This window comes from Silene latifolia, chromosome 2 (genome assembly GCF_048544455.1).
Source record: "Silene latifolia isolate original U9 population chromosome 2, ASM4854445v1, whole genome shotgun sequence".
Lineage (NCBI taxonomy): Eukaryota > Viridiplantae > Streptophyta > Magnoliopsida > Caryophyllales > Caryophyllaceae > Silene > Silene latifolia.
The window spans coordinates 40202128-40225217 of record NC_133527.1 but is presented as its reverse complement, the minus strand read 5'-3'; the positions used below and the strand labels follow the sequence as shown (position 1 = coordinate 40225217).

Below are 23090 nucleotides of genomic sequence, written 5' to 3'. Positions count from 1 at the left end.
TCATTTGAGGAATTGGCAATGGAAATGACGAAGAGGAGGAAATGACCGTGATGAGGAAGGATGATTCAAGGAAGTAGGTTAAAAAGATGATTTTGTTGTTCATTATTCATTACTTCAAATTCCCAAAACCTGATTCTTTTTGAAAAGACCATCTAGAACTGGAATTGGTAATCCCCTAAAATTGATTAGCTCATCTTTCATTACTTCAAATCGATTTTACTGTGAATATTTAACTGTTACCATTTTGATTTATAATCTAGGTAGGTTTCTGAATTGAACTAATTGCAATTTTCGAACTAATTTGTAATTGCATTTTTTTTATAACTAATGGCATTTTTTGTGTGTAATTGCATTTTTTGGCCGTTGGATTTTCAAGACGTACGGTGGTGAGGGACTCACAATAACCTGGGATACTTATGGCATTATAACCTAGCATGGTTTAGGAGTGTTTCTAAAGACGATGGTGGCTTTGACGGAGTTAACAGAAACTGTCGGCCAGGAAGCTTGGGATACACAAGTCGTATTTCGGAGATTTCAAGGTTTGCTGACTTTCTCTATCTTTGTTTCTTTTTTGTAATTGTTCTTTTCGAGTTAAGAAATTAACATGAATGATGGAGACTGGAGAGGAAAGGGTAAAATATTGTCATATTTGCTCAGTCTTAACTCTACTCAGACATTAGTACTCGCAAATCACGGTCGTGGAGAAATTATGACTATCGAGGTTCCTTTTTTGTTGAATTAAATTTACCTACATATTGCTTAAAGAGTGAAATAAACCCTCAAATAAACAATGTAAAACTCAACTCTAAAATTGGAAATACTTGTCTGCAGTCGGTTTGCCGAGGGACCTGCTGCTGCGGATTCAAGTTGACAGGTGGTCTTTGTAACAGAGGTATTATCTTCACTTACCAATGTCATTATCTTCATTGACCACAATCACTCGCCCATGAATCACATGTACCATTCCGTTTCACCATACCCCGTTCCCGGCCTGCCATTGTGAGTTCAGTCATATTTGCGCAGTCTTAAGTCTATTCTGATATTAGACATAGGAATGTATGATACCAATATTTTTCCAACATTTACTTTTAGGTTACGACGTGCGGATTTTATCACTCTAAGATATAGATTATACATAAAAACGAGTTCACAAAATCCGTTTTCCATATGATAGGAAGGGGGGAATGAGGGCTATTTTTTGTAGGAAAATCAGAAACGAAATATATTGACTAGAGGGAAGGAAAGCTGTTTTGTAGAGGAAAATGAAAAATCATCATCCATTTTTATGAAGGATGGAGGGAAGAAGGCTAAGCTATTTGTTTAGAAAAATGAGAAAACGAAATCCATTGTCATATTTATTTAAGTCTAAACTCTTCACATAGGTATGATTGAAGGTCGGAAAATGTCGCAGTTCTTGCAGCGACTTTTTGGGCATTATGCGTGGAATTTAACGGTGTATTTTTCTATTGTTGACAGCCCTTGTCCCATTCTCCATTCTGCCTTTTTCCCTTTATAGGAAAGCCAGAATGGTTGAGCTGCTGCAAAGTTCACTTTCCTTCATCCTATTTTGTAGCTTTTGATACGTGCATATTCTATACACTTTATTAGCGATTTTGGTACGTATTTCTATGCATAATTGTTAGCTTTAAGCTATTATTTCTCCCGAAATGGCTTACTTTGGATTTCCTATGTCATTATTGTAGGAATGATCGGAAGTAAGCTAAATCAAGCTTTTATCCGTTCCCGGAGGCATTTTATGGAAACTATGAAGTTAGAAGCTCGGAATTTGATCATCTCGGAATGCGTGCATGAAGTGGAAGGGCTGTTTGATAGAGTAGAGAGAAGTTACTACAGAGCAACTGGTCGATCGACCAGTGACTCCAGTCGATCGACCCAGGAGTTCAGCAGAAGAAGGAAACAGTGTTGCCAGCACTGTACTGGGCACTCGATCGACCGCGTCAACTGGTCGATCGACCCTATTTCGAAGCTGCGGTTTCTTTTACATGATTGTCTTTTGTAAAAGCCTACTTGTAATTTATCTTTTGAGAGAACTATTATTAGCTGTACGTAACAAGCATTTTAGGTTATGCTTTTCATTATTCGACAACTCAAGTTTTTAGATCTAGTTCTTGGGAATTTTAGAGACGGTAGCAGGAGATTACAATCAATTACGTTGTTCATTGAATTCCTTTAGTAAGCTTTTAATTCAATCTAATCTTTCTTTAGTTTTTATTCAACTTTTATTCATTCTTGCTTATTCTAGGTTGAATTATTTCATTGTTCCAATTTATTATTAAAGCATGTTGTCTTTTGTTGGATTCTCTAGATTTGTTGTTGTTATTCTTTTAATTATTCGTAGCTAATTTCTTTGATTAGGAATTAGGGGAGCCATGGCGTTTTAGGTCAATTTCATTAGGATGATTTATTGTACCGGTCTTAATTTATGTTGTTAAAATCATCTCTGTTAGATTGAAAGATTAGCAAGGTATATTTCACTTCAGTTTAGAATTTTCTATGAGCGGAAGCTATTAGTACAATTCTAGGATGCTAAAAGACCGTAAGGCTTAGTACGAATAGAGACCGAGAGGCTTATTCATATTTCCTGAGACTGTGTTAGATGAACTTTATTTTCTTTTGACCTGACCTTAGCCATGGTGAACCGAAGTTCCTAATCCCTTTTAATCTTGTTTTAGACCTTTTTTTTTATTTTGTTGATTAGTAGTTAGAAACAAACATTCAAAAAACCCCCTTTTATCTGTTACTCCGATAGACCAAAAAAATTGCAAATAGAATTAACCTTGTCTCTCTGAGATTCGACCCCTACTATCACTATCTATAGTTTTAGTTCGGAATATAAATTTAATTTTGATACAAAACGACGGTATCAAATTTTGGCGCCGTTGCCGGGGAGACGGTGTAATTCTGTTTGTGTTATTTTTAGTCTATTTTTCTTGTCTCAAGGAACTTTGGCTTCTTGAGGCCGTTGCTTATCTTTGCTTCTAGTTTTGCTTGTGCACAGTTAGAAGACAGATTTTCGAGAGGAAGGCTTGAGTACTCCCGATTCTACTACAAATCATGCCAACAATATACGATTATTCTCAACCGAAGGTGCATGATCTTCCTAAAGGATTCGATCTCCCCACTCCTACACATGGGAATTTCGAACTCCGCCCCTCTTACATCACTTTAGTGGAGCGGAACTAGTTTGCTGGTCTACCAGATGAGGATCCAGGGAAGCATATGGAAATTTTCACGGATTATTGCTGTTCCATACCTGTACCGGCTGGAGTGACTCAAGATGAAGTAAAGGAGATGATGTTTCTATTCTCTTTGAAAGATTCTGCGCGTGAGTGGTACCGCTACCTTGATAAGGCAGCAGCTGGAGTTACAGACTGGACTTCTCTAGCATTGGCTTTTTATAAAAGATATTATCCTTCTGCAAAGACTAATGCTTTGAGAGGTCAAATTACAAATTTCCAGCAAGGACCCGATGAAGAATTTCATGAAGCATGGGTCCGTTTCAAGAAGTTGGTTCGATCTGTCCCTCACCACGGTTTTCTGCAGTGGTATCTTTGCAACCAATTTTATAATGCCTTGTATGATGACTATATAGTTATCCTTGATGCGGCTGCAAATGGTAGGTTCCAGAATAATACAGATCATAATAAGGGTAGGAACACTATTGAGGAGATGGCGATCCATAGAGCTGAATCTGGGAATTCGCGTGGGAATTCGCGAAAACCAAGTGTAGAAATGAGTACTGTTGCGGCACTTGAAGCTTCTATGAATGCTCGTTTTGAAAAGCTTGAGACAGCTAAGGGTTCCGAGGAGAAGGAAACTGAAACTCCTACTGAGATTCCAGATACTATGTGTAAAAGATGTGGAGTTGAAGGTCATTGTGCCGAAGATTGTCTTAGTGATAAGGAGGTAGTTCTTGTTGGAGTTAGTGTCCTCCACAATAGTGCGTTTACATAATAAATCTCATTAAAGGAATATAATCAGATATTTATTTATTTGATCCTAGTCAGCTGATCAACGTATATCGGTAACGGTTGGCCAACTAGGGTTTGACGTTACTATCGTGAGACGGCGGTGTTCAGCTGATCTCTTTCGGTCACACCTAAAGGAACGAGCCCCAACACGAAAGCTAATTAATTGTATGAGATACAATTTAAATTAGTCCCTTGATTAAATTAATTAAGAGTTAGTCGATAAAATTGATTTAGAGAGATATCGAGTTGTGAACTCGAGGTACGGAAATTATTATTTAATTATGCGATAATTGAATAATAAATTATTTGAGACGGGAATTAATGATTAAGCAGTTAATTATTAAATTGGTAGTAGTTGACTAATGTGATTAGTATTGGTACGTAAACTATATGTGTAGCGGTACACATATATTTACGGAGTGATTTAGACGAAATTAATTGGAAGCATTTAAACATGATACGATGTTTGAATAAAATTTACACGTATTTGTGCGACAAATATATGAACCAAAGTGGACCGTAAATGGGACATTGGACCATGTAAATGGAGTGTAGTGGATGATTATAGATATAATCATTTCACTTTACTTGTTAGTTCTCCCATAAGTCATCTTATGATCACTTGCTTGTGATATAAGATTGGACAAAAATAAAAACAAGAGCACTCCCTCACTCCACTAGTTCCACCCGCCACTTTCACCCATAAAACACTCCAATTGTTGTTCATTTGCACACTACTTCTTTTGGTGTGTTTGCATGTGAAAAATAATTGGTCTTTCTCTCTAAAAAAATCATAAGCAACATTTTACTAAGAAGTTAGTATCAAAATTTTATTACTAAGATGTTAGTAATATTTACATATTATCAAGGGTAGTCTTACTTATATCTAGTTAATATTAGTAAGGTTGTTGAGTAAGCTATTGGGTGGATTAAGGAAGGAGACCTTCTACTTTGGAGGTTGGTTTTTGGAGGATCTTCCATATTCATATAGCTCAAGAACAAACTAGTAAGGTGAACTAGTTTGTACCCTTATTACCACAAAATCAATGTAAGGAAATAGTTTTTCCTTATACTTTCATTTTTATGCTTTCATATTAGCATGCATGTTACATAGATCACCTAAATGACAAATTATGAGATAATTTTTTTTTTTAGAGAGTCCTTCCAAACGGATCAAGATGATTAGAAATCTCAATCTAGATTCGTTGTTACTCTTAATGGTGCTGCGGTCAGCTGGAATAGTTCCAAACAGGAAGTTGTAGCAGATTCTACTACTGAGCCATTGAAATATGATAAGCATGAACGGCACGTTATTTCCATGAGAATTAAACGTGTACCTGAGTTATAGTAGTTGATTATGAATTCGATACGTTATCTTTTTCATAAACTATTTATAACTTCATCGTTTTTATAATATTTTGTTTTTCATGTGGATTGTACTGACAACATTGAACGCCACAAAGTGAACTGAATTACATTATATTTGTTTTGGTCCGTAATCGCCAATGTGAGCTGATAACTCCGGCTATTATATTGTGCAGTCGATTGATGGTGGGTTCAACGAGCCATAAGTCAAACGGTTGACTGATCGATCACAGATGCGAGATTATAACGATACCTCGTAGGACAACTTTTTGTGCCAATGTAATGGAGTCCTAAATGTTTATAAACATTCGATGCCAAGTCGTGGATAGGACATCCATTGTGTTCCTAGAGTCGATTCTTTTGACTATCGACTGTCTCTTGAGATTAAGGCAGTTTTTGGGTGACTTTGGTTTCTTTCTCACGGTCTGCCGTAACTGGAGGCTAAGAAGATTTTTTCTGGGTCATTTCATACTGTGCTTACATCTGCAGGATTCGAGTTGAGGAAAATATTCAATCCTTATCAGGTATAGTTATTTCTCAGGGCCACTCGAGGAGTTGTAACTGAAATGCATGGCCATGCTCGAATGATGATTCGTTTATCAGTTAAGTAACTCTCTAGTCGGGGAAACCACTCTTGATGATGATCGCTTGTAAAATACGACCTTTGTGAATACGGATTTGCAAATTGTTTTACATTGAGTGGGAGAAATGTTAGGATATGAGAATCGGTTATCGCACATACACTTGTGAGGACAAGTGGGAGTTTGTTGGAGCTTGTGTCCTCCACAAATTAGTGTGATAACATTTGTAAATCTCTTACAAGTTCACAAGGGTATACCTCGTATTTTAATCAGTTGATTAACGATTACCTAATAACGGTTTGCTTGCTAGAAAGTTTGACGTTATTATCATACAGATGGCGGTGATCAACTGGCCCTAAAGGTCACACCTATAGGATGTGTTTGAGAGATGTGGTTATAGAAATATAATCACATTGATGCCTTATATGACTAAACAGTTAGTCAATGTGTTGATGAGACAATTATTTAATGAAGATTAAATAATATTAGTTGAGACGAATTAACTGTCAATTCGTAAATTGAATATAATAAGTTATATTTAATTAAATGTATGTAATGTTAGCTTGGACGAATTAATCTGTTAATTCGTAATTAAATGTAATCGGTTATATTTAATATCAACAAGATGAATGTGTCATAGTGGTAATAGTGAGGGTACTCAAACCAAGAGGTCATGGGTTCGATCCTCACTAGATAACAATTTACACATTTTATACATTTTTGGAATAACCGAAAAAAAGAGAAATTAACTCTCCTAGTTTTGGTTATATGGGCCGAAAATATGGAAGAAAACATCTACCCTATTACTAACCTAATTCACGGTTTAAGTAGGTTAGAGGGAGTTGATTTTCTAACCTAATTTTTTTCCACTCATTCTTGCCTCTCATCTCAACAAAACATAAAAAAACCCTAATTTTACAGAAAATTTGAGGGATCGATTCTAGCAAAAGAACAAGGGCATATCTCATATCGTCTTGGGTGCAACTGATAGGAGAATATCATTGCGATATTGTTCATAGGCCATAAAAGCTAGGACCGAAGGTTATTTCTTAATCCTTTACGTTTTGTTTATGCAATTTAGTTTTATGACTCGTAATCATCACTTTATAATTCGTTATAATCCTTAAAAATAAAGGGATGCATATAGATAAATCCCACAGATTCTGCCCATGATAAATTTATGTACATTTAAACATATTTTTTAAATGTTAAAAGTGATTTTGCATGTATGTTTTCACTTTGTTTTGATGTTTATTGGTTTTAGTGGTTAAAAACCGATAAATATAGATTTTTTTTTATAAAATTTATCCGGAATTTTTGGGCAATTTTTCTGACATTTTGGTGTTCTTAGGAGTGCTCCAGAAAACGAAAAATTTTTGTTTCAATTGTTTGGGTAAATTTTCAATTATTTTGGATTTTTACTTAAATATTATGATTTTATCGATTACATTAGGAAAATATCACCAAATCAAACTAATTATTTATCATAAAATTAGGGAGGACTAATTTTGAGGTTCAAAATAGTTTGGACAATTAGTTTGGACTTAAATGAGATTTAAGAGTTGATTATTGATTTTTAGATGTTAAAAATCGATTAAATCCATAAAAACCGAGATAGATACCAACGAATGATAGATAGGGCGATTTTGGCATCATTTTACAGCATTTTAAGCATATTTATTTAAGTTGAATGAATGATTATCATTTATTTAAAGTATTTATTTTGTTGTACCTAGTATGGCCTAGTTTATTTTAATTGTTATTACCAGAAATGAATGGCAATATCGATTTGTTTGTAATTAAATACGATCTCGTATCATCGGTTTGTAATTAATTTATAGTTTTATTTATTTTATTAATTAATGTATAATAAGAATAGCTATGTAATTCATTTGTAATAGTTATTTTTACCGGCGTTTCCAAAAGACGGATTACATCGAGACGGAGTCTATTTTTGGAAGGTGTTCCAAATCTCACAAGGAAGAGCAACTTTTGGAATGAAGAGGCAAGGGACCAAGGAGTTGGTTTCCGAAATGTAATAAACTATTTTTTATTAACTAGGTGGTCATACTAGGATTTATTCATATGCTTACATGTTTGCTTGTTTTATTTTCGCGCATGCCAAAATCGCCATTCACATGCATTTTATTTTCGCGGTTGTCAATTCACGTCATTTACATTCACCGAATTAATTCACTTATAAGGAATTTATGACTAAATTGACAAGATCTCTCACATAACTAAAATTGAGATTAGCCTTACCAATTAGTAACACCTATGAATCTCTTGTTCATTAGAGCCACGCTCGCCCAAGCGGGGTGTTCTCTTTTTACCTTGGGTAAGTAGGGTGGTAAACGGTTATCACACGCCAAAATTGGTTGGACTCAACGGGATATAAGACGGTCTTTTGTTCCGGGGCTAGTAGATGGATTTAAGGAAATTCGTCGACCAAGAGTTCTAGAGGTAGAATTAGTCAACGTGACTTACCGAATGTACACAATTATGGGATGTTTCGCCCAAGCGATGCTCATTTTTGTTTAATATTTGGGTCTCGGAATCATATATATAATTTAGTGAGAGATCATTATATAAATGCTAAAACTTGTTGAACATGTTTTTCACAAGTATTTTTAAAAACATTGAATGTTAATTTTTCCTATTTTTCGTTCTTTTTCATTAATGAATTTACTATGACATCGCGCACTTCATCCTCCTTTCAACCTCTATTTATTATTATACTCGTTTCGTTCTTTCATAGGAAGCGGTTTCTTTGAAGGAATTAATGATTGGTAACATGATTTACCAATTCACCTACATAAGCTTACAACGATTTTTGCGATTATTATACAACTTAACGTCCATACATATTAAAAAGGGGTTTTATGTTGCAAACTCATATTACGAGTTTAAAAGGAAGTCACATTTTATCAAGAGAGTCTTGATTTCGGAAGAGACACCTCCGTCATGAAGATGACGTATTAGTTTTAATTACTCAAGAGTAATTCAAAAGTTTAAGAAAAGAGTTTTTAAAAACACAAAAATACTCCAATATGATACCGTCAAATGGCTCACTTCGAGAAAGGCCAAATCGATTGTTTATGCACTAAAGAGTTTAGGCATATGATGACAATTGAACGGTTAGGTAGTCCAATTTCGCAAGAAGTTGAGATTTTGCCACATATTGCACTCACTTTATAGTAATTCACTCTTACTAAGTGTATAAAATATCACGAATGACGTGAAGAGAGGTTTTTATGAGATTCATTTTTGCTTGATTGAAGCAAAGAGGAATGTGAAAGTGAGTGGGAGTTAAGAAGAATCAACCCTAGATGTATGCGATAGGACAAAGTTGAAGGAGACATCTACTCAATGGATAGGCTAGTTCCACTATCTTGGTATGAGATATCAAGTATGGATCATTTCTTTGTAAAGAAGTTTACATGAATTGATAAAACGTAAGGCGTCTAGCATAGGACATTTTTGTATCGAAATGGTGCTAGATTAGCAATGATTTCGATGGGGACAAATGTACCTAAATTTGGTTTTAAAAGAATGTAATCATCTATGTTTATACATAGAAGGCATCACTTATGTGATTTAAAACAAAATGTTGTACGTACTCCTATGATAACTTGGTGGTTGGTTTAGACCACTTAAGTTAGAGGAATTTTACATTCTTCACGAAAACTAAATGTTATACTATCTTGTAGATTTTAAAGTCTCTATTCCGGTGAACCTAATTGATCAAACCTCAAGTAAATTCGTTTCAAACGAGTAAACGAAAAGCACATTGAACAACCATTTGATTGTGAGTCTTATGGTATGTGTGCATGTATTATGTTTTCTTTTGTAGAAAAGAAACACAATAGTGAGGTGATTGACCATATACATACGGATGTATAAGGCCGATAGTTGGTAATATACATACTTGGTTACTTTTACCGTATTGTTAAGTAGATATGAAAACCTCGTATCTATTTAATAAGACATAAAAGTGATTTTTGAAACGTGAAATATTTTCAAAATGAAGTAGTAAACCAAAAACACGACAAGATCAAGATGTTGATCGGAAGTTTCAAGGTAATGACTTTGAAGATCAAATGGGTAATATCAAGTAATGATCTTGATAATCACTAAGAAGGTTGTGAACCAGTTCACATAATACCTTCTCCTTGGGACACCATAGAGTATGGTGTAGTCAAGTATATAAACCGAACTTTATGAGATATAGTTTGAGGTTTTTCGCAATTTTGTAAGCTATTTTCTCACTAAAAGTTTAAAACCCGACTATGATAGCCTTAATGACTCCATATGAGATATGGATAGGGAGAGTCCCTAACTTGTCTTTTTATACATTTGGGATCATAAATGTTTATGTTCAGAACCAATTTGTGCATCTGTGAGGGTTATCCAAAATTAAACCACATGGTTTTTACTCCTCCAAAACGAGAACAAAGAGTTTGTGGCTTATAATACTGTCTTTCCAGAAAGATTTTCATTTTCTGGAAGACGGAGTGGGAGAAATTTTGAACTTGCGGAAGTCCAAGACCCACAAACTGAGTACAATGCAAGAAGACGTTATTTATTGAGACTCAGTGGTGAGTACAATGCAAGAAGACGTTCTTTATTGTGGCTCAGTGGTTATAAGGAGATAATTTTGAGATAATATTGCGTTACTTTTTTAAAAGTGACGAATCATAAACTCTCATCAAAGGCTTTTCTATAGTATGAACTCTATGTGATGGCGTGTCACCATGCAATCCGAATTGATCTCCTTGCACACGATGCGATAAAGAAGGAAACACGAGATGTTTTCGAGATTTGATTTAAGGTGAATACTTTGGTTGGTTACCTTGATCTTGTCGTAGAGGTTACATAAGATGTTTAAAATTTGGGTTTTATAGAGAGTTTTGTGACAACCCAAATGCCTTTATCAATTCGTATGTTCTTAGCAATATAGCTTCTCATGAGGATGAGATTCGCCAAATGAATAATGAAACTTTCTCCTTGGGAGAAGTTTTGTTGATGTTGTCAATGCTAAGAAGCCTAGCATGCTTGAAAGATCCCTTTTGTGATCTATATACGTCAAAGAGTTGGAACTTTGGGTTCAATCATGTATTCTATCAAAACGGTATTACTCGAGTGTCAAGATAACATGATGATACATGGAGTTTAGTGGGAGCTAAAGTGAGTTTCTTAGTCTAAATATGTGCTTGACATATTAGTGACTAGAAATGTAGCTAAGGTGATATTTCTTAGTCTAAAATATGTGTTTGACATATTAGTGACTAGAAATATTCTCGGGTGAATAATTGAGAGTAGCATGGCGCATATTAAAATATCCGGATATAATGAGATAGATCTCTATGGATATTAGCATTAAAGTCAAGAGACTTATGTGATAAGATTCTTGACTCGTTCAAGTTGTTGAACAATTAATATGATCTCTTGTGCTTCCGCTGCAGGATCTATTAAATATGCTAAAAGCTTCTCTCGTCGGGACTTATCATGTTGAGAATATGAGAAGTCATTACCAATCATTTTCTAGTGAGTGTCACTAGATGATTATCAAGAGCATCCTTGAGTACTTGAGAAGCACTGAGAATTTACTCTTATAGTTTGGAGAAATTTATGAATTTTGTGTAAAAGGATTACACGGAAACATTCCTATGCTTATAAGATGTTATGGGCCTCGTTAAAGAATAATATGTATAAGAAGTTATACATATATGTATAAGAAGTTATACATGTATAAAGAAGATATGTATGAGGAGTCATACATAAAAGATGTCATATGAAGAATGTGTATGTATAAGTGTTATACGTACAAATCATGAACGAAAAGCTAAGTACATTACAGCATTCGATGTTGTAAAAGAGATAGTTGATAACCGGAATTTAATGGAACTAGAGTAGTTCCGTTAGCCGAATATCGTCTCCCGAGAGACTGTGAAAACAGTGGGAGTGTTTGACTGGCTTTAGAACCAGAGTCTAAAAACTTGTTTAGATATGTACTTAGAAAGGCTCTATGTGATAAAAGATTGCATAGAACAAAGGAAAATTGCAATGGAAATTAGAGGGATGCAACTGTTGCTAATCCTTTAACCAAAGCCGTTGGCATAAGGTAGACATGATGGTTATGTCATCTCAATGTGATTGAGCAGTATACCTTCATTGCTGAAGATCGTTATGTAAATATTGGATAGAGTATTGATATTTACATAAGTGATGATCGCATTCATTGTTAGAGTTTCTTTAAGAACTCAACTATTCAGTTTGACTGAAAACATTGAATACCTTGTTTATCTGAATAAGTTGTGGAGACAATGTTGAACAATATTCAAGTGGATAAGATGAACATTGTATTTTGTCCCTAGTCACTTAATGAGGTGACGTCTCGGAGTGACTAGATTGTAAGTCGATTGATGGTTGTTCAACACCATAAGGTCATGCGTGATGACTAGTCGATTACATAGGCAGAGTGTGTGACATTTTGCCGGACAGTGACCATTTAGAGAGTCCCTAAGTTCTATTATAGACGCCTGGTCGTGGCGGGGATCTCTAAGATGTTCTAATGAGTCGATTCTTTTGACTGGAGACTATTATCTGAGCAAGTGCAGTTTTCGAGTGACTTTCGTTTTTGTCCTAGGTTGTGCCGTGAAAGGAGGCCAAAAGGGCATTTACTAGGTCATGGTGATCTGTATTGGGCACTAGGATAGATAGGGCATACAGGAATTGTCCACCCACGTTGGGTAACTATATCTCAAGGCCACTCGAGGAGTTAATGACTACAAATGCGTGGCCACGCTCGGAAGTAATATGTGAGAGATTTTTCCGGTCAGGTAGTCACACTCCCGATCGAGAAAACCACTCGCGATATGTTCGTGTGCAAGTGCGACCCGAAAGACACCTTGCATTGAGTGGGAGATTAAAACGGACAAGAGAATTGGTAGCGCACGCACACCTTGTGTCGGACAAGTGGGAGATTATTGGAGTTAGTGTCCTCAACAATAGTGCGTTTACATAATAAATCTCATTAAAGGAATATCATCAGATACTTTTTTATTTGATCCTAGTCAGCTGATCAACGTATATCGGTAACGGTTGGCCAACTAGGGTTTGACGTTACTGTCGTGAGACGGCGGTGTTCTGCTGATCCCTTTCGGTCACACCTAAAGGAACGAGCCCCAACACGAAAGCTAATTAATTGTATGAGATACAATTTAAATTAGTCCCTTGATTAAATTGACTAAGAGTTAGTCGATTAAATTGATTTAGAGAGATATCGAGTTGTGAACTCGAGGTACGGAAATTATTATTTAATTATGCGATAATTGAATAATAAATTATTTGAGACGAGAATTAATGATTAAGCAGTTAATTATTAAATTGGTACTAGTTGACTAATGTAATTAGTATTGGTACGTACACTATATGTGTAGCGGTACACATATATTTACGGAGTGATTTAGACGAAATTAATTGGAAGCATTTAAACATGATACGATGTTTGAATAAAATTTACACGTATTTGTGCGATAAATATAAGAACCAAAATGGACCCGTAAATGGGACATTGGACCGTGTAAATGGAGTTTAATGGATGATTATAGACATAATCATTTCACTTTACTTGTTGGTTCTTCCATAAGTCATTTTATGATCACTTGCTTGTGATATAAGATTGGACAAAAATAAAAAGAAGAGCACTCCCTCACTCCACTAGTTCCACCCGCCACTTTCACCCATAAAACACTCCAATTGTTGTTCATTTTCACACTACTTCTTTTGGTGTGTTTGCATGTGAAAAATAATTGGTCTTTCTCTCTAAAAAAATCATAAGCAACATTTTACTAAGAAGTTAGTATCAAAATTTTATTACTAAGATGTTAGTAATATTTACATATTATCAAGGGTAGTCTTACTTATATCTAATTAATATTAGTAAGGTTGTTGAGTACGTTCTTGGGTGGATTAAGGAAGAAGACCTTCTACTTTGGAGGTTGGTTTTTGGAGGATCTTCCATATTCATATAGCTCAAGAACAAACTAGTAAGGTGAACTAGTTTGTGCCCTTATTACCACAAAATCAATGTAAGGAAATAGTTTTTCCTTATACTTTCATTTTTATGATTTCATATTAGCATGCATGTTACATAGATCACCTAAATGACAAATTATGAGATAATTTAATTTTTATTACAGAGTCTAATATGGATCTATGATCTTTCAGTTCTTGCTTTTCGACAGTTGAAGCAAGGAAATTCAGAGCAGAATGCTCCTGTACATGACACAAATGAAACTGCGGAATTGAGAACGGTAGTCCAAACTCTTTTAGATCAAGTGTTGAAAATTGAAGAAGCACGAATTGAATCTGCATGGAATTTTGAAAACCAATTCGCTATTTTAGCGGCTAATCAAGTTGCTAATTCTTCAAGCAAATTTGAAGTTCCTATTGAGACTATTAATGCGATTCACCTCCGCAACGGTCTTTCATATGATGGACCTGAAAAGCCAGGGAAGGACTTTGAAAATGCTGAAGCGTCGACTTTATTTTCTGATGCGGAAAAAGACGACATTCCCAGTACAAGTGGTCGATCGACCAAACACCCCAGTCGATCGACCAACACCTATGACAACACTTTTCTTTCTGACAATCAGAAGCTTTTGGAACCCAGCTCCCACAATTGGTCGACCACCCCATCTGGTCGACCGACCAACACTATTAGTCGATCGACCGAACCATCTAGTCGGTCGACTGGTGTACCTGTACAGAATGAAAACCCGTCATTTGATTTGCAAGATACCACAGCTAATGATGATGTGACGGAGGTTTTGAACATTCGGAAGCCGAAAGTTGTTGATCTTACGATCAGTGTTGCGGTCCCGTATCCGGAGCGTCTAAAGAACACAAATTTGGAGCGCAAGTATTTTTTGAGATTGTCAAGAATCTTGAGGTAACCGTTCCTTTCACCGACTTGATTACCCAGGTACCTTCTTACACTATGTTTATGAAGGATATTTTAACTCGTAAGAAATTTTTTAATGATGTTGGTACTATTGCTTTTGCTGAGAAGTGTAATGTTCTTTCACGAAGCAACATACCACCTAAATTAAAGGACCCGGGTAGTTTTTTGATTCCATGTACTATAGGTAACCATGAATTTGGGAAGGCTCTTTGTGATCTAGGGGCCAGTGTCAGTGTCATGCCATATTCTGTGTGTGAAAATTTAAATATAGGTAACCTTAAGGTGACTAATATGACCCTTCAGATGGCAGATAGATCGATTCAGAGACCCTTAGGTATTTTAGAAGATGTACCCGTTCGAGTGGGTAAGTTCTTTATTCCTATCGATTTCGTCGTTTTAGACATTGCTAAGGATAGTCAGATACCTATTATCTTAGGTAGACCATTTTTACATACGACTGGGGCTGTGATTGATGTCAAACGGGGAGTCTTGACCTTGGAGGTAGGGGATGATAAAATTGAGTTTAGTCTTGCTCGCACTGCGACTGAACCTGCTGATGATGATACGTGTTATTCCATTGATATTGTTGACATGACTGTTAATTGTAACTAGAGGGAATCCTTAGCCAAGGATCCTCTAGTTGATTTAACCTTTTTAGATGAGTCTGCAGTTAATCCAGCGAAGAATGCTGATGAGCTGGATGTTTTGGAAGCAGTAATGGAAGGCCGCGAGCTCACAGAGGAAGAAGATGAGATGATCGCAAGCCTGGCCAACGCTTATTTGGTAAACACTTGCTATGCCATTGAAGCTGATTCTGCCTATGCTGTTGAGGTAAGGTGCCAGAGTGTAAGCCACTTCCTCCTAATCTTAAGTATGTCTTTTTAGATGATACGGAGCAATACCTAGCTATTGTTAGTGCTAAGCTTGACGATAACCAGCTTTCTGCTTTGATGTGTGTACTTAAGAAAAACAGGAAAGCTTTAGGTTATTCTTTGGATGATATTAAGGGCATCAGCCCTGACATTTGCATGCACATAATTGAGCTGGAGGAGGGTCACAAGCCTTACAGACAGAGTCAGCGCAAGTTGAATCCGAAGATGCAAGAGGTTGTCATGGCTGAGGTGATGAAACTACTCGATGCAGGTATTATTTATACAGTTGGCAACTACAAGTGGGTTAGCCCAGTTCAGGTAGTCCCGAAGAAAGGAGGGACCACTGTGGTTCAAAATGAGAAAAATGAATTAATACCAACTCGAGTTGTGACAGGTTGGCGGATGTGCATTGACTACAGACAGTTAAATGCCATCACAAAAAAAGACCATTTCCCCCTCCCTTTTGTTGACCAGATGACCGAAAGACTAGCCTCTAATAAATTTTTCTGTTTCTTAGACGGATATTCAGGGTTCATTCAGATCTCTATTCATCCGGATGATCAGAGTAAGACCACATTTACCTGTCCACAGGGTGTTTTTGCGTACCGCAGAATGCCTTTCGGATTGTGTAACGCCCCAACTACCTTCTAGAGGTGCATGATGGGGATTTTTTCTGATTATATAGAGAATATTATGGAAGTAGTTATGGATGACTTCTCAGTTTATGGTAGTGACTTTGATCGTTGTTTAGCTAACCTTGATAAAGTCATGCAGCGTTGTATTGATGTTAATCTTGTTTTAAACTGGGAAAAATGTCTGTTCATGGTCAATGAGAGAGTTGTGTTGGGACATTTGATTTCTGATAAGGGCATACATGTTGATAATGCAAAAGTGCAAGTGATTGAGCAACTGCCTCCTCCTGTGAATGTTAAAGGAGTGAGGAGTTTTCTTAGCCATGCTGGTTTTTATCGGCGGTTCATTAAGGATTTTTCGAAAATTGCTAAACCACTTACACAATTGCTTCTTAAAGATGTTGTTTTTGAGTTTACTGATGAGTGCCTTTTAGCTTTTAACAGGTTAAAGGAGGCTTTAGTTTCGGTGCCAATCATTCAGCCGCCTGATTGGGACCTCCCATTCGAGATTATGTGTGATGCTAGCGATTATGCGATTGGTGCAGTATTAGGACAGTGGGAAAATAAAGTTTTGAATGCCATATATTATGCGAGTCGAACTCTGGATGAGACTCAAGTTAATTATTACACAACTGAGAAGGAGCTTCTAGCTGTAGTTTTTGCCTTAGATAAATTTCGTTCGTATTTATTTGGTACTAATGTTATTGTTTATACTGACCATGCAGCGCTGAAGACTCTCTTTCTTAAGAAGGATGCGAAGCCGAGGCTTTTGAGGTGGATACTCCTTTTGCAGGAGTTTGATCTGGAGATTAAAGATAAGAAAGGTGCAGAGAATGTGGTAGCTGATCATCTATCGCGTCTACAAATGGTGACGAAAGGGAAGATTCGTTACCCATTGATGATTCTTTTCCGATGAGAGTCTCATTAGTTATTACCAATTCAGGGTCTTATCCACCTCCGTGGTTTGCTTGATTATGCTAATTTTGCAAAGGATGGTAAAATACCACCCGAGCTTTCATGGCAGCAGAAGAAGCGGTTCGCTTATAATGCTAGACAATACTATTGGGATGACCCTTATGTTTTCAAAGAATGCGCATACGGTATTATCCGGAGATGTGTGCCTTAATGGGAGGTCAAGGATATCCTAGAACCTTGCCACTTTTCTGCCTATGGTGGTCACCATGGTCCGTCCCGGACTGTGGCTAAGGTACTCCAATCTAGTTTCTATTGGCCAACTTTGCATGCAGATAGTCGGAATTTTGTTGCTGAGTGTGATGCTTGTCAAAGATCGGGGAATATTTCAAAGAGACATGAGATGTCGCAGGTAGGTATTCTAGAGGTTGAGATTTTTGATGTTTGGGGCATTGATTATGAAGGACCCTTTCCGAGCAGTCAAGGTAATAAATATATCCTCGTGGCCATAGATTATGTGTCCAAATGGGTAGAAGTTGTTGCTACTCCCCATTGCGATGCAAAAGCCGTGATTAAGCTGTTTAAAAAGATAATCTTCCCCTGTTTTGGTGTCCCTAGGGTTGTCATTAGCGACGGAGGTATGTATTTTAAAGAAAAACAACTTTGTGCTATGTTGACTAAATTCGGTGTCCAACATCATAGAGGTTTGAGGTATCATCCCCAGACTAGTGGTCAAGTTGAGATTTCTAACCGAGAATTGAAAGAAATGTTAGCTAAAGTTGTTTCTAAATCACGGAAAGATTGGAGTCTTAAGTTGGATGATGTCTTGTGGGCTTATAGGACCGCGTTTAAAACGCCAATTGGGATGTCACCATTCCGATTGATTTATGGTAAAACGTGTCATTTGCCTGTTGAATTAGAACGTAAATCTTGGTGGGCAATTTGTGATTTGAATTTAGATCCTAACCTCTCTCGTGAGAAACGTATGACGCAGTTGAATGAGCTAGAGGAATTTAGGCTGCTGGCCTATGATAATGCTAGGATCTACAAGGAGAAGATAAAGCGCTGTCATTTCAAGAGGATCATAAAGCGTGAGTTCAATATTGGTGATAAGGTACTTCTTTTCAACGGTCGAATCCGTTTATTTCTTGGTAAGCTGAAATCCAGGTGGAGTGGCCCTTACACGGTCACCGCAGTGACAAAATTCGGATCAGTTGAATTGGAGACCTCTTCGGGAGAAAGATTCAAAGTGAATGGCCAATATGTGAAACACTAGCACGGTGCAGATGAGTTCGTTGGTCAAGTCGAGGTATTGTACTTCGACCCACTATTAGAAGCTGCAAATTGAGGTAAGAAGGTCGTGCGAGATCTCTTAAACCAGCGCTAACCGGGAGGCAACCCGGTTTGTAATTTTTGTGTAATTAGGAACTTTACAGTTTATTTAGTTAATTTGCATTAGGTTGCTTTAGATTTCCTTAGTCTTGGTTTGCTACTTTGTATAATCCGTATTAGTAATGACTGTTTTGGTAGACGTGCGCTTTTGTGAGTTTTTTTGCAGGCTAAATTATTTTATGCAAAGCGCGTAGGGTGATTTGTTGGATTTCTATGAGAGAAAGACGGGAAATTGCAGTTGAAAAAGCAAGTTTTGACGTAATTGAGCTTAATTGCCAGTACCTGAAGTCGATCGACCAGGTGTATCAGTCGATCGACTGAAGAGTAAAAAGTCGCCAACAATCAGGAACTGTTTAAGGAGGAGCAGAGTGTGTGGACAATGGGCCCACGGGGGCGCTTGGGAGAACAAGCGTTTGCATTTGTGGAGTCGCCACCAATTTATTGTGGAAAATTGGAAACCGTTCGAATAACTCGTGTCATGTCAAGATACAAATTAGTGACATGAACACCAAGAACTCGTTACCCTTAGCATTCTATGTCTAGAATGACTCTCGTGGATGCCAATGAACACGAATGTTCACAGAGATCTGGAGTAAGGAGTGAGGGTACGTATTAGGAAGATCTTTTGATCGAACACCTAATCACGCCTGATACCCGTCGTTGTGAGTACCAAAAATAATATTTATAATACCTATTAAAACTAACAGAAGCTAGTGGTAACAGGGTCGAACCACAGAGAGGCAGATGTAATTATTAGTTGTCTAACTTCAGTCTAAGGTAACGAATGTGGGGGTTGAGTTGATTTGGTCTATAGCTAAGGCAATAAAAGTAAAATAAACTAAACCGTAGATGAAATCAAGAATAAAAAGGGGTGCTAAGATGGTTGGTTCACTATAGTTTCGGCGGCAGCATACTAGGTAGGTCTTAATCAAACACGTGAGACGGGAAAATAAGAGGTCCTCTCGGTCCACTCTCACAAGTAGCATCTTTCGATCTCGCTACAGGTCCCTAATATCACTAATACTAACTTTCGTCCTGAAAAGTGACTCAAAAGCCTAAACTAGCATATCTTTCGATCTCGCTAATCTAGTCGTCTTAATTAGGTAGGCTATCTCCCTTCCCTATCTTTCGATCTTTATTGGGTCGGTCAAATCCTAAAAATTCAACTAGTCGCGTGCACTCGATTCGTCAAATATAGAAATTAAATTAATTAAAACGAAGCATATCTCACGAGGCCAGTCGATCGACCAAGGTAGGCAGTCAATCGACTGTGGCGCGATTCAGGGTTCCCTATTCTAATGCCGCCTATCCTACAGATCCCCTACATCCTAGCACGATGAATTTAGCTACTCATAATATTGATGAAAACAACAACAATATAAACGAAATAATCTACTGAATTCATGCTTGAAATAGTTAAATAACAAATAGCAATAAACGATAATCGGCTTCGGGAAACTAACTAGCAATTCTATACTAGGAACGAAATATAAGCAATAAAACTGAACAAGAACATGAGAATACCGAATGGAAGAATTGCAGGAATAGAATCCAAAAAACGAATGCAAAGAGTAACTTGTATTGAATACGAAACAATATTCGGAACCCTAATTATTTCCTAAAGAACTGTATGCTAAAACTTGAATAAAAACTAGATGGAATACTAGATGGAATACTAGATGATTAAAGCTCAATGTCAGGTTACGTTATATAGAAATATAACGTAACATTATTCGCAAAACCTAATACACAATGGGCTTTCTATTTCTCGATCTTTTTGTTTGCGTCAGAGTAGCGGCTTGGTTGATCGACCATTGCGGCTGGTCGATCGACTGGTCATTGCTGAACAGAAGCTTCTGGGGATCGTGCATTGGTCGATCGACCATATGAGGCAGTCGATCGACCACCATAGCTGGTAGTTCGCTTCTAATTCTCCATAAAGTTGTCTTTTAGGCTTCGAAACGCGCACCAAGTTCATTTCTCGAGTCTCTACTCCATATCAAATGCAATGCAATGCACTCGGGGACGGATTTAGCTCAATATCTACTCATTTCCACATAAATCTGCAATATTACATAAAAATACAAAAGTAGACGAAATGGGGCAAATAGTAGCATAAAACTACACAATTGAGCTCTGAAATGCGTGTAAAATGAGGTGTAAAACATCATATAAATGACACGCATCAAACTTCCCCAAACCAAACCCTTGCTTGTCCCCAAGCAAGAACTAGACTCGATCCTAAAAACCTAATGGAACGAGTTCAATCTCAGAGCGAAATGCACAAGTAAAGCCTAAACCAATTTAATGCAAAAACCAACAATCAATTAGAAATGTGAATCATGCAAACGAGTTATGTAGTTGTCAAAAACTGCTGAACCGTCAACTATAGAGACTTATCAAATTGGACTCTCACGGGTCGCTCAAATCACTCAATAAATACAGGTGAATATATGTGAAAGATAGAAAGAATTCATTGTGTTAGTGACACTCACCTAACTACGACCTATAAGAACATGCCTGCAAAATAATATGAAAGTAATCTCTGCAACCGAACATATGCATTCCAACCGAACAAATGACCATGACACATGTCGAGGTAAATAAGGGATATGTGAGGTAATGGGCAGGAAAGGCAAAAAATTTATGGGAATGTGGGGGTACAGGTGATCAAGCTAGTACCGTAACAAAACCATATGACAATATCCACTTCTTGCTCAAACTTCAATCTACACGGTGCTATAGCAAGCACAAAACTCACAATTTCCGAAATAATCAACTCCCCATAAGATACAAATGAAACATGGGAGCAAAAATCGCCATTTGAATAAAGACTTGAATCATGCGAATTGATTTCTTTTTTTTTTTCTTCTCGGGCATCGGTCGATCGACCAAGTGGAGCAGTCGATCGACTGCATTAAACAGTACATCACTCTCTTTTTCTTTTTCGAATCATTTTTCTTCTTTTTTTTCTTTGTTCCTTTCTTTCTTTTCTTTTTCGAACTTCCCAACTTCATCTCAAAATGAGCATATGCCACCAAAAACGTAGTAACAATCCCAAAAACTAAACTACTAGCTTGACAAGGGCAGGCTAAATGTAGAATGTAGTAACGGGACAAAAAGGCTGTTTTTGGCAGTGTGGAGCTTATGGGCAAAATGAATAAAGGAAAACCTCTACCACATGTGTCAACTAACCATAAACCGAATGCATACAGGTATTAAGCAGATCAATTTCATATTTATGCATATTTATGTAACATGTCTCATAAGGAGTACTACTCACAATCCTAGATAAACTGGTTATAGATGACACCACTTATAAGGCTCTAAATCTCAGAATATAATGTAGTTTGCCAAAAATCAAAGTCAAGTTTCGAGTCCCGCAAATAATTTAACAAAAACTCGTAGACTATGCATGTGTGATTCTACTAATAACATGTTAATTAGCAAGGCTTAGGCAAAAACAGATGCAAATGCAATGTCATCATTGAAATACTACCATTCCGACTCGACCTATATGCTAAAATAAACATGAAAGTTTTTTGAATTTTTGTGAATTTTTTCAAGTTTTTTGAATTTTTGTATATATATATGAAATGAAATAAAACAATGCAAGGCAAAAATGTAAACGTGCAACTGAAATGCAATAAAACATATGAATGCAATGCAAAACCCTTCCCCAAACCAAATCGCACAATGTCCCTATTGTGCAAAATCATGTATAAAGAAGCAAAAGGAAATGGGATTTTGCGATAAATTAATTAAATAAGACATGAAGTAAAGACTTGGAAACTCACAAGACTTTAAGCGCAGCAAAAGGAAACCTTCCCAAACCAGCGTGAGCTAGGATGTTTCAGTAGCCAGCAGTGCTACTAAAAGGTATTTGAAAAGACAATAATACCACGCATAAAACCGAGAAAGCAATTTATGAAATGCAAAATTATGTGCAATATAAGGAAAATAGAAGAAACAGAAATGAGTTGGAGAATAAAGTGGAGAAAAGACTCCCTCAACTCCGAAAATCGACGAAACACAGTAGGGGAATGATCGAAAACAGGTACAGCAACGTAAGGCGGTCGATCGACCATAGCAGGCAGTCGATCGACTGGAATGAACAGGAAAAGAAGCTCATGGAAGTCGCACCTCAGTCGATCGACTAGGGTAGGCGGTCGATCGACTGGAGATACTGCTGTAATTTTCTGATTTCTTCGAATTAGCTCGAGAACTTGAGCTAATATGGTCTATAAACCTGCAAACGCACATAATACCGCGCCAAAAATTGCGCAAAACCCAAAGCAATAGTATAAAATACTAAAAATCCTAAGCAAACTTAAAATGCGAAGTCTCGCGCACACAAAACAATAAAAAGTTCAACG

At 36.9% G+C, this 23090-nt stretch overlaps 1 long non-coding RNA gene across 1 annotated transcript in view; it reads left to right on the top strand.

Annotated features, from left to right (window-relative positions):
* Nucleotides 1-384: 384 nt before the first annotated feature.
* The window catches only part of LOC141642635 (uncharacterized), a 98727-nt gene continuing 76021 nt past the window's right edge, over nucleotides 385-23090 (top strand). Inside the window, exons 1-2 of the long non-coding RNA XR_012543371.1 lie at nucleotides 385-539; nucleotides 832-892. This is a non-coding gene — a long non-coding RNA (uncharacterized LOC141642635). The remainder of the gene's footprint in view (nucleotides 540-831; nucleotides 893-23090) is intronic.